The 13,642-nt window shown below is 35.8% G+C and overlaps 2 pseudogenes; both read right to left on the bottom strand.

The window, feature by feature from the left end:
• Positions 1–6,386: 6,386 nt before the first annotated feature.
• On the bottom strand, positions 6,387–6,523 carry LOC145260853 (U2 spliceosomal RNA; annotated as a pseudogene).
• A 67-nt stretch (positions 6,524–6,590) lies between these two features.
• LOC145260886 (U2 spliceosomal RNA) lies at positions 6,591–6,767 on the bottom strand (annotated as a pseudogene).
• Positions 6,768–13,642: the final 6,875 nt, after the last annotated feature.

The following is a 13,642-nucleotide window of genomic DNA, read 5'->3' as shown; positions in this document are numbered from 1 at the left end:
TATATATATATATATATATATATATATATATATAGCCACGTGTATATATAAAGTTTATTCGATGCTATTTCCATATGTACTCTACCGAATGATTTCTAATCCATTTCTTGATAAATCCAATGACTCGAAATCTAACCCTAACTAAGTAACTAACTAATCCTAACTAACTAATCCTAACTAACTAATCCCAATACTAAATTATAGGTTAAGGTAAATAGTTAGATCACATATTGAATGCAAATAGCTCAGTATATCACATATGACAAGAGCACTGTTTATTCAATATTTATATAACTAATACGACATAATCTCGTTGACACACCAGTTCTCGTTAAATCATCGAAGTAAAGTCACGTTGAACTTGGCCATTACCAAATGGGTGAACATTTGGGTATACCAGGCATCGATACATCTTATAGCTCCTGCATTGCACTTGATATCCAGTTGTCTAAATCCTGTCCTGCAACTGGATCAGGCTTATTGGGACGAGAGAGTGAGGTTGGCTCTGTGAAACCCAGCTTCTCTTTAAACAACCTCCTAACGTGAGTCATCCAATATATCTAGGATTGTCAGATAGTCGGACGGACAAACCTTCATATAAATAATAATAACAATAATAATAATAATAATAATAATAATAATAATAATGATAATAATAATAATAATAATAATAATAATAATAATAATAATAATAATAATCTACATATCCATAAAAGTGAGAATGTGTGTGAGGACACTTCTCAACCTATATTCCCAACGAATTTTTTATCCATAGACTTGACATTTGGTATATATGGTATTCAGACACGTGGAAAACTTTTTTAAAGGTTTTCATTCAGAAAAAAGGGTGCTAGGGGTCAAAATTGAAAAATTGGTACGTGGCGGTTATCAGATTTTTATCTTTGTCAACTGTTTAAAAAATGCGCACGCGTGAATCGTTCACGTGACAGATTACTAATGTTAAGAATAAGTAGATTTGAAAACACTTTTTAAAGATCGTGTAAAGCTGACCTAATTCTTATCGTACTTGACTCACTGTCTTTTAGCTTTGGTTTCGATTTCAGCTCGAGTATTTTTTTACTTACAAGAAGTGAACTGTTTAGAAAAAAAAAAACAACATAATACTCGCATGCACCTACCTCAGTTTTTTCATTAAAAAAAAAAATTTTTTTTTTAAAGGAATTTAACGTATATCTACGAGTATCTATATATCTATAAAAGTGAAAGTTTCTGTCTGTCTGTGTGTGTGTCCGTGTGTATACATTTCCCTACGCAATAACTCTGTCGATTTTCAGTCTAAAGACTCGAAATTTGATATACAGGGTACTGAGATTTGGGAAAATCGATGTGATCGGTTTTCGGCCAGAAATTTGTCGATTAAGGGGTCAACGTTCAACGATTTGACCTTTGAGAACACTACCAAACTCCTACGATAATTTTGGGTCTAAACAATTGAAATTGTAGATATAGGTACCTTGGACATGGATCTAACTTAATAACTCGATTTGAGCCCAAAATAATCAATATTAAGAGGTCATAATAGGGGTCAAAGTTATTCAAAATTAACCACTTTTTTTTTTTGCTCAACATACACCTCTAAACACCCGGGCAACGCCAGGCTGAAATGCTAGTATATATATATATATATATATATATATATATATATATATATATATATATATATATATATATATATATAGAGAGAGAGAGAGAGAGAGAGAGAGAGAGAGAGACCAGAGGACGGTTTGTGTTGGAGACGCCGCTCCATGGGATTAATGGACTATCTCATGACGTCACTTCCTCTGGTGACGTCACTTCCAATAACGAGTACCGGTGTCCGGCAGTCAGAAATTAGTGTGCGGCTAAGCAGGTCGTGTGCAAACGCCCAACAGTTGAGGAATAGTATTGCTCAACCCGGCTTGCCTTTAATATATGTGAATACATGTTTGTTTCTAAGAGTCCTGTGTTCCTTTCGTTGTTATTACCATTTAACACCATAACACTTAGTGGCTGAGTTCGAATTTTCTGATCCGTAGGAATTGTCGCTTCTTACACAGATGATGGCGTAGGCATAAAACACTAGTATTGCTTATGTATACGAATAATTATCTATGTATTAATACGATAGCATGTGTGTTATTTATAATTTTCTGTGTCACACTTACACCCGAGTTGTTTAATTGTCATGGACTTCCATTTCTTGTAATAAAAAATGTTACCTAGAATTCTTCATAAGTTTTGGTTTCGGTTTCGATTATAGATGATGGCACTAAAGTCATTTAGTCATTTATTTTTATTATTAATAATTTTACCAAGAATTTTTCATAAGTTTTGGTTTCGGTTCCGATTATGGTTGAAGGAACTTAATCTCTCTCTCTCTCTCTCTCTCTCTCTCTCTATATATATATATATATATATATATATATATATATATATATATATATATATAAATGTTTAGAGGTACAGAATTTAAATACGGTTTTAAATATAATGGGCGGAAGTCTCTCGAGAGCTCTTTCAGCTATCATCTCATCAGGAGAAAATCGATAGCGTAAAAATAATAATACTATGTCGAAAGTAAAGAGTTCTATGGGGAACTATTGAATGTGCCAAAAATTACGGGGACACTAAAATAAAGTTTATTAACGTTTAAAAAACGATTAAAATATTGGCACAACGAGGAAAAAAACGGGAGAAAAGATTCACAGTTCCCCAAAGAGAAACAATGCGTTAGATGTTTCTTTCTGCCGGCACAAAGAAGGTTTTCGCACCGCAATAGAGACAGACTCCAAAATCTTTAAATGGTTTCTGGAGTCCGCTCTATGTAGCACCTCGAACCATTCTATTTTATATCTATCGGCACAGCACGGGTTGTCAACCAAATCCTAGCCAATAGCAGAGTCCAAGGCTGCAGAAGGAGGGAGACTACCAGACCCCATCCTCACTTGTCTGATCTTCAATGGAACATACTGGTTTATACGAGTCAAAAGATGCAAGGATGTTCGCCCAACATAACCAGCATCGCACTGGCATTTGAATTGATATACAATATTGCTATTTTGGATGTAAGGCAAACTATCCTTGCGAAAAGAAGGAAATGCAGGTATCGTAGTATATACCAAACGCAAGGACACAGAATAAAAGCAGTCATAAATACTTCTGCGAATCTGTTTGGAAAGTCTGTTACTCTTTTCCCCAATCCACGGTAATTTTACATAAACCGGGCATTTCAAAGGTCCAAACTTTTTAGGGGATTTAAAATCCGCAACCTTTTTGAAAATACAGTCATCAATAAGGTCAACAGGATAACCATTATTGATGAATATTTCCCTGATCTTATCGAGTTCGGCGTCCAATCTGTTAGGCGAACAAATCATCAGGGCTCTATGTACCAAAGTATTAATTAAGCCAACCTTACGAGATTTTCGTACAAAAGACAACCAGTTCACATATAGGCCAATAAATGTCAGCTTCCTATAAATTGTAGTGAGAAAGCCCCCCCCTTGAACGTTCGACAAGAACATCCAAGAAGGGAAGCAAATTGTCCTTCTCACTTTCCATAGTGACCTTTAGAGCTCCATGCAAAGAATTCAACATATCAAAAAATATCGACGCTTCACTTTGGAGTCTGTCTCTATTGCGGTGCAGAAGCCTTCTTTGTGCTGACAGAAAGAAGCATCTAACGCATTGTTTCTCTTTGGGGAATTGTGAATCTTTTCTCCCGTTTTTTTTCTCTCGTTGTGCCAATATTTTAATCGTTTTTTAAACGTTAATAAATCTTATTTTAGTGTCCTCGTAATTTTTGACACATTCAGTAGTTCCCTATCAGAACTCTTTACTTTCAACATAGTATTATTATTATTTTCTCCTGATGAGCTGAAAGAGCTCTCGAGAGACTTCCGCCCATTATATTCAAAACTATATATATATATATATATATATATATATATATATATATATATATACTAGCAGTATTACACAGCCTTGCTCGGGGGTTGCTTTGATGCATTTTTATGCTTATTTTTATCTGTATCTTTGGTAAGTCCAATATTTTATTTATTTATTTATTTTTTGTAATCCTAAAATTATTTTAGTAAATTTTGGTTATATTGACACATTATTGATCAACGTAGCTCCCACACACAGTGGATGCAACGTGCCAGCAACAATCCAATTTCTCTGATTTGTTCCATTAGCAGCTATTCTTCCTGTACACGTAAATTCCCAAGTCTTATAAACTTCTTTCCAGCTAATGAAAAAAAAAATTCAAGAACTTTTTTTTAAATATAAAAACATGCTAAGTTGTGTTTGTTCTGTAATTGCTTGAGGTATTAACGTCTGTGAACTTTCGGTTAAAAAAATAATCATTTTATACCAAACACTTAGTTTAAATCAAACTTAGTTAAAAAAAAAAGTTTTATTTGAAGTTTTATTATTTTAAGTAAAGTGAGTAAAATTCAAATGTATTATTTTATTTCGACGAAGAAATCATCTTTACTTACTTACGATTTTGTTTTTTCTGTAATCAATTATAAAGTTTGATTAAAGTACGGTAATATCCCAGTTTTATATCGCAAAAATAATATTTAATATATATTTTTAAAATATACAAACACACGTAAACTTTCCAATCTTATAAATAAACTTTCTTTCCAGTTTACGAAAAAAAAAATAAAGAAATTTACGTGTGGTGTTTGAAACTACAGACCACGCCATGCAAATAAATAAATAAATAAAAATAAAAACGAAAAAAAATAAAATAAAAACAAAAAAAATTAAATTTTCAAGTCTATAAAATTCTTTGCAGTTAATAAAAAAATCATTAAGAAATTTACGTGCGGAGTTTGAACCTACAGACCACCAAAAAGAAATAAAATAACACGCTATCTACTAACCCACGGTATATTTTTACGGCCCGATGTTCCATCATTGGTGCTAAGGGACGACATAGAAAAAATGGCTTTACCGTTGATAGATAAATAAAAATAACGCTTTCGATTATCGGTAATTATTGAGTATTCTGAGACAAAACTTAACTAAGATCACGCCAAACTAAAACACCAAAGTTCTGTAAATGTTAAAGCAAATCTGTTCAGCCGGTTCGGAGTCTATAGAGAGTAAACTCATACACACAGACAAAGTTGCATTTATATAATTGTAGATAGATAGATAGATAAATAGATAGATATATTTTTTCATAAGTTTTGATTTCGGTTTCGATTCAAGCTGATGCACCCAAGTCATACGGATAATTTTTTTTTATTTTTTGAAATCGCAACATCATAATATATAATAATCGATAAAACATTATCTCTATAATATATAATAATGCAAGAATTAAAATATCATATTTAAGCATACTTTACGATCAGGCTAATCACGTTGACTTGGTCATTACCAGATGAGGTAACTATTTGGGTATACTTGCCGTCGACATATCGTTCATGCATTGCACTTGATATCAAGTTGTCTTAATCCTGTCCTGCCACTAGATCAGGCTGGTTGGGATGAGAGAGTCAAGTTTGCTCTGTGCAAACAAGCTTCACTTTAAACAACCTTCTAACGCGAGTTATCCAATAGCTTAGATGAATATTTTTGCAGTTTTAACAAAAGAGCTACAATAATATCAGAGCGTCTCCATTTTCACTGAACATTTACAGAATGCCAACATCAATATATTACATATGAATGAGACCCCTGTGGAATTTCCACAGGTCCCGCTAGTTAGTTGTAATTATTAAAACCCTTCAAAAAAGTAAGTTGAGCACAGTCTGGGCAATATAGACTAAAAAGCAGCCAACTAGAGTTTATGGAACGTTAACGACTTCTGTCGTTTGAACATTATCGACCAGTAGGAATTGTCACGTCCTTACACTGATGATCGCGAAATCAGGATACACTAGTGTCCATAGGTATAAAAATATTTATATATTTTTCTTTGAACGTTTCTCAATTTCTATTTAGTGTAAGTTTCAAACTATAAGTATTCAACTTTTTATTAAAGTAGGTTAGAAAAATACTTCTTACATAGTTATATATAAGTGGTAATCTCTTCAATTATTGTTGAATTTATCTATTAATTCTTACACTATTGTTTCTCATATTTTGCCCTTTTATTAATAAAGCAAGGTTGATAGCCATTAGTCGCGTGCTCTCGTGTAATGAATGAATGCGTGAATGTAGGATTGGCATGAAATTCTTAAAGATAAACTAAAATGACCGAAAAATGGGCTGAAATGACTTAAATAAATAAAAAGTAAATGACGTACAATGATTTTAATCAACTTAAGAATGACTTGAATGCTTAAAAAATCACTGGAATGCTACAAAAACAACTTGAATGATCTGGAGAATGACTTGAATGGCTTTGAGACTGACTGGTTGTAAAGTGGGAGATCATTTTACATTAAATTAATACAGAAAAGTGATCCCCACTTTATATCACAAAGTTACAAACAGAAGTACAGCATGTAGTAAGACAGATACTACACTTTGATCTTGGCCAAAAGGCCAAGAAAAGGGTATTTATTTGCTCCCCCACCGAGCAAATATGGCACAAGGCCGATTTTTAATGTTAAGAGTGAAGGGCAAATGGGAACCCACTCCCCGGGGAGTAGAGGAGCTGGATAGTGACAATTGGTATGAAGGTTTTCCCCTCTATTGACCAAGGTCTTATATGTGGGGTCGCCCCCACATATGGTCTTTGCTTGCAGTATCTGTCGGACAGATACTACACTTTGATCTTGGCCAAAAGGCCAAGAAAAGCTGTATTTATTTGCTCCCCCACCGAGCAAATTAGGCACAAGGCCAATTTTTAATGTGAGGAGTGAAAGGGGAAATAGGGACCAAATCCCCCGGGGAGTAGGAGAGCTGGATAGTGACAATTGGTATGAAGGGTTGGTATTTATTGTTCCCCCACCGAGCAAATTAGCACAAGACCGATTTTTAATGTGAGGAGTGAAGGGGAAATGTGGACCAACTCCCCGGGGAGTAGGGGAGCTGGATAGTGACAACTGGTATGATGGGTTGCCCCAACATTGACCAAGGTCATACGTGGGGTTGGTATTTATTTGCTCCCCCACCGAGCAAATTAGGCACAAGGCCGATTTGTTTTTGTGAGGAGCGAAGGGGAAATGGGGACCACCTCCCCGGGGAGTAGGGGAGCTCGATAGTGACAATTGGTATGAAGGGTTGCCCCTACATTGACCAAGGTCTTATATGTGGGGTAGCCCCCATATACGGTCTTTGCTTGCAGTATCTGCCGGACCAGATACTACAGTTTGATCTTGGCCAAAAAGCCAAAAAAAAGCTTAAAAAGCTAAGACCAGCATCTATTAAGAACATACCTTTTATCTTAACCAAAAGGCCAGGCACAAAAGTGTTACGGACACGCCGACAGACCGACCGACCGACCGACCGACGGAGTGACTTATAGAGTCGCTTGCACGCTACTCAAAAGAGTATTTACTAAAGTGTGTATGTAATGTATGTTTTTCGTATGTGTATCGGTAATGTACAACCTTTATTTTCCTTAGTATGCCTACGTTTGTATGTTGTATGTTTAATATAATTACTTTCTAAGTACAATTATTAATTAATTAAACAAGATTGTTACGAGACTACAGTCATTAATTTATTACACTAGATTTTTATAAAACTATAATCATGAATTAATTGAGCAATATTTTGTTATAAAAATGTTATATTGCATTTCCCAACGTTGGAGAAAAAGAAATTTCCCAGCATAGTTTCCGTACAGTATGAGCTGAAGCTAGTTAGGACGACCAACTTTAGGGAACATGAATGAATGCTTCCCTAACACAGTGTAAAGGGTGCACGGATATAATGGCGAACGAAGCCATTATATTGCGAATTACTCGGGAAGAATAGAAAAATGGGGAATAATGTAAAAAGGCTGTATAAAATGTGACAAATGTGTCTCAAGCGTAAAATATAACAAGGTACCATATTAAATGAGAGAATTGGATAGAAAATAATAGGGTATGCTTGTGTTATGTTGATTAATCGGACTATTGTTTTTTTTGGGTTTTTTTTTGTTTTTTTTTACACAGTGATCACCACTTATCAAGGCCCGGAAGCCACTCAGGGATAAGGGTTATTGCAAGTACATTACGTTAATGTGGAGATTTGATGAAGTGTTTACTTAAGGGGGCGGTTCATTAGGAATTTGTTAACATTAGACTTGAAGACATCCAAGTTGTAGTCCGGAGGAAAGCAGGCAGATGTTTTCATCTTGTGTGTAATTAGCACAACGTTTCGGTCGCTGCAACCTGCGACCTTCTTCGAGTACTGAAAACATGCTTCTTTTTCTCTACTAAGCAAAAAGATGGTTGACTTTGCATTACAAAAATCCGAACCGTGAGTTTGAGGGTGAATCCGTAGATCATAAAGAAAGTTTAATCTTCAGGGGCCACTAAGATATTTTTTTTTTTAAGATTTTACTATGACTCAATTTTTCGGGATATTAATTGTTAATATTAGTGTAAAAATGTTTTACGAAACAGAGGGTCGATACACATGCGTATTTTTTTTTTTTAAACACACACTGCAAGGGGGGCGGGCAACTCCAAGGGAAAAAGTATTTTTGTTTTGTTTTTGTGAAGTTACCTGCATTGGATTGGGCATATATTATGCTTTCTTTTTCAGTGATTTTGTGATTGTTTTCAACATCCGAAGAAGGTTGCAGGTTGCAGCGGCCGAAACGTTGTGCTAATAACACCCAAAATGAGAGTAATCAACATAACACAAGTATTCAAATCTCATCTAAAAAATTAAGAATTGCAATAATAGGGTATCTACTTAGTTGACCACGGGAGATAGAGAAAGACTTCAGATCTTGATGGCTCTAAATAGAGGGGGTCAGAAATGGCGATAGTTAGACTCGGCGAGAAAAACACTCTGTAACAAAATGTTGCCGAAAATAAAACCCGAGGCGCTGACATTCCTTGGGGAGAATTTCCATTGCAGCTTCCCCTCAAACAAGACCAAAGATGTTCCTGACTGGCCAGATGTTGAAACCCAAAATAAATGTTATTCGTTCTTTGTTATAAACATATTTATGTATATATCTTGTCCGGTCATATATTTAAATGTACATACACACACACAACGAACTCTAGAGTAGGCGATCATAACGCTCGACGGTCATAGATGAACACACGTAGCTACACACGCCATATTGATGACTGTGCTACATATATACACTCCCGTACAAGCTAACCACTGGAAGACACACACACACACACACACACACACACACACACACACACACACACACATATATATATATATATGGATAAAACTAAAACACACACACACACACACATATATATGATATGTGTGTGTGTGTGTGTGTGTTTTAATTTTATCCACCAGGTAAACTACGCAACTACACCAGGGCTTCGAATTCCAATGTGAATACTAAACCATGTTCTACAGCTTAACATTCACAGAGAGCATGAATAGACAACTACATTGAGGACATTGCCAAGGCTGCTGCAAAGAAGGTGCTCTCTCTCTCTCTCTCTCTCTCTCTCTCTCTATCTATCTATCTCTTTACCGCGCTCGAAAATTACTCACACCTGACAGCATCCTATATCTTTACAAAGCCACCATTCGCCCAATGTATGAAGTATGGATGTCATTTCTGGATTGATACATCTACTAGTCTCCTTCTCTTAGACAAAATCCCAAAAAACAGTCCCCACATAATAGGTCCCGTATTATCAACCAAACTTTAACTCCTATCCCATCTCTCGGTGCCTGTTTTACAGATATTATAATGAAATGTATGTTCTCACGAAATCGTAGCACTTGTGCCCCTCTCGACGTACATTCTCCCGACCTACCTGCTAAGCAGAAAACTCACACCTCTTCACATTAGAAATCCATAGATGCCGGAGAGCTTTCTACTACAATAGTTTCTTTACCTCGAACTACCTCGAACTGCTAGACTTTAGAATTCTCCTCCAGTCTCTTTCTCCTATCACTGTCCTGATATGCTGAAGTGCAAGTGTAATGTGAACAGACATCATGCTACTCAACTCCCCACATATTGTCCCTGTACATATGTTCCAAAATAGTAGCCCATTGCGTGCCTCGTTTGAGGTGAATAACACTAATAATTGTCTAGCCACACTGCAGAGGCATGATACGACGAAAAAGGCGACTGATTAATTTAAATACATCCAAAACCATGCTTCTATCTTTTCACCACAAACGCTCTGATCCTCACTCGGGCCCAATTGATATTAGTGTCTTTCGTCTCGAAAAAGCACTTTGCTTTAACAAGCTTCTGGGACTGATCTTTACTCCTGGCCTGAAATGGAAGACTTACATCGAATCTGTTGCTAAAGCTTAAGGTGCTTAAGAGTGCACCTTCACATACAGCACTGTCCTTTTCGAAATCCAGCTCACCTTGTGTCTGCTGAGAAGGTAAAATGAACACACCAACTCAGAAACGAACTCTACTCTTTTCAATATCATGCTTCTAACAAACACTTTCAAACCAAGAAAGAAAAAAGTGTGCGAGAGGAGAAGAAAATTAGATAGATAGAAAGATAGATAGATAGATAGCGAGAGAGAGAGAGAGAGAGAGAGAGAGGGAGGGGGGAGAGAGAAAGGGGCAGCGGCAGTCAAAGAGTTTTATTTTAATCAATTTTTTGCTTGACCTTTGAAATCTTTCCTCTCCGTAAATGATTGTATTATTATATTAGCGCTTCAGGGCAACGCCGGATAATTCTGATCGATTATTATTATTATTATTATTATTATTATTATTATTATTATTATTATTATTATTGGCGCACATGGAGCTTTCACGCAAGTCAACAAACGATCGGTTTGGAGACCTGTGGTGTTCTCTGGAAGCTGAGTGACAAGTTTCCCCAGACGTCCAGCTCCCTCCACCTCCTTCGATAGCATTTGCAAATAAATTTGCGTCATCGCAACAGCCCCATAGCATTGATTTCTCGCTGGTAGTGGCCATTGGTTTATACTGGAATTTGAGTGGCACTAAGCCTCCCCACGATCCCAGTTCTCTTCGCGCTTGTCCAGCAGAGGTCTGGCCAGCGCTCTCTCCTCGGTCTTTCCATCATCCTTAAACCTTCTCGGCTCTTTGGTATCACTTTTCTATTGGGGGGACTGTGATGAGACAATGGGGGGGATGCATGATGGTGGTGTAGAACTTGTAGATATGCAGCTTCAACGTTCTTCATTCCTTGTAACGCTTCTTTCTTATATTGTCTTGTGTTATTCCGCACATTCTAGGGTTTTCCTTAATATTTCAACCGTTTTCATTATCGTTAGGCGTTGTATTTTTGCAGTTATTCCCCTGATTCCAATTACTGGAATCAGAGAAATAACTGCAAAAATACAACGCCTAGCGATAATGAAAACGTATTATTATTATTATTATTATTATTATTATTATTATTATTATTATTATTATTATTGTAAAATGTTATGTAGAGGAAAATATCAAGAGAAAATGTTTTAATGGAAAAGAATGCTACAAAACAAAATCTGTCAGTTAGGAATTTTTGCTGACACTTAATTTTTAGATAACAAGAATACGTGGCAGACATCAAGCAGTGACCGAGAATGATACGGGTTGATTAAGAAGAGAGATGTTTTTTGTACACGTAAGTTGTACAGTCGAGAGTCAGGATTTGAGAGAGAGTCAGTCATTGAAGACAAACAGTCTAGCCGACTGGAGCACTCGGAGGGGGGGGGAGTGCGACAGATCCCACGTCTATCAAATATAAGAAATGTAGGACAGTGTACAATTTTGTAATAGGGAAACAGCCGGAATAAAGTTGCTGAAAATAAAACCAAGGCTTTTTTTATTATATTTTTTTAGGATGGATGATGGGTTTTCTTGCATCTTTTCCAAGACCGTCAAAACAAGACCAAGATAAACCAGGTATGTTTCACTATTGATCGATGTTAAATCTCCAGAGAGCTGTTATCCGTCCATTTTTGTTGTAAATGTTATGTGTCCGTTGAACTGTATCTGTAAATATATCGACACATACAAACAGGAGAACACTAGACGATAATGGACACACTCACACACACACACGCACACACACACACACATATATATATATATATATATATATATATATATATATATATATATATATATATATATGTATGTATATATGTGTGTGTGTGTGTGCACGTTACACACATTGAATAGACGCATAAAAACATGGACGTGTATATATACAAGTAAACTGTTACATACACTCGTTATATATAGACGAGTATACAATACAATTTCTTATTGCCTCTGGCTTGTATACCAAAGATTAGAGGTTCGATTTTTTTTGCTGTTTTTTTCTTTTCTGTTTGCTGTTTTATTATTATTATGTTTTTTTTTACTCGTGACGAGTAGTCAGGCAGCCATTCATCAACAATTTCTCTTTAGGAACAACCTATGGTGTTCCCTGGAATCTGAGTGACACGTTTCCCCAGATTTTCAGTACTCTTCACCTCTTTCGATACCATTTGAAAATTAATTTGACAACCGTTTGCCATTAACTTCTCGTTATTGGCGGCAATTGGTCTTCACTGGAATTTAAATGGGGAAAAAAATCCCAGAAGTCCAAGTTCTCTTCGCACTCATCCAACGGAGGCCTGGTTTGTGCTTTCTCTCCTCGGTCTTTCCATCCTTCTTGACTCTTTGACTATTTGGTGTGATGCCAATCGTGCTGAAGTCAGTTATGTGGGAGGAAGGAAAGGAGTAAGAGAAAGGGAGGGAAAAGGGAAAGGAAGGGGAAAGCAAAGGGAGGGAGGAGACGGGGAGAATAGGAAATTTTCAATTGTGTTTATCAGTTTTCTTGATTGCGTTTTTGTTTCACTTCTGTTGCAGTTTCTATGTGCCCGGTTAGGATGTGACTAGTATCTGCACTCGAGGGTTTTCCTTAAAATTTCAATTATTTTCAGCATTATCGTTCGTTGTATAATCTCAGTCTTCCCGTCGACTCCAATGTCTCTTTTTGGGGGACTGTTCCTGTTATTATTATTATTATTATTATTATTATTATTATTATTATTATTATTATTATCATTATTATTATTATTATTATTATTAGTAGTAGTAGTAGTAGTAGTAGTAGTAGTAGTAGTAGTAGTAGCTATATAATATTCTGTAGTTTGTTTCCTTAGTTAATCCCTATTTTATGCTTTGAAAAAAAGACAGATACAATTTTTGAAGGCCAAACTCCCTCAGAAAATGTCAAAATTCGTAAAATTTGGAATTAAAAGACCAATTTCGCAACCCTGGACAAGAATATGAGCGACCTCCCTTCGATGTAGCCTCGTTTTCAAATATCATTATAATAATAGCATATGATTATTGTTGGAATGACGTGAGAAAGTAACTCATAGTAATTTCGACATATGACGGTTCTTCACTCAAGTAAAGAAGTCAGCAAAACGTTAAGTAAAAAGGGAACATTCGTAAGAAACAGAGTAAAAAAGAACATTATCTGCCAATATGTGTCGGACTGAAAGAGTGAATTACAGATTCTCTCTTACAATGTCGTTTTATTATTTGCATTGAATTAGGTAGCACAATATTACCTTCTAAATATGGTTCAGTTCTATATTTAAA

Source organism: Euprymna scolopes, chromosome 36 (assembly GCF_053919585.1).
Source record: "Euprymna scolopes isolate OS-2025 chromosome 36, ASM5391958v1, whole genome shotgun sequence".
Lineage (NCBI taxonomy): Eukaryota > Metazoa > Mollusca > Cephalopoda > Sepiida > Sepiolidae > Euprymna > Euprymna scolopes.
This window is presented reverse-complemented; position numbering and strand designations above follow the sequence as displayed.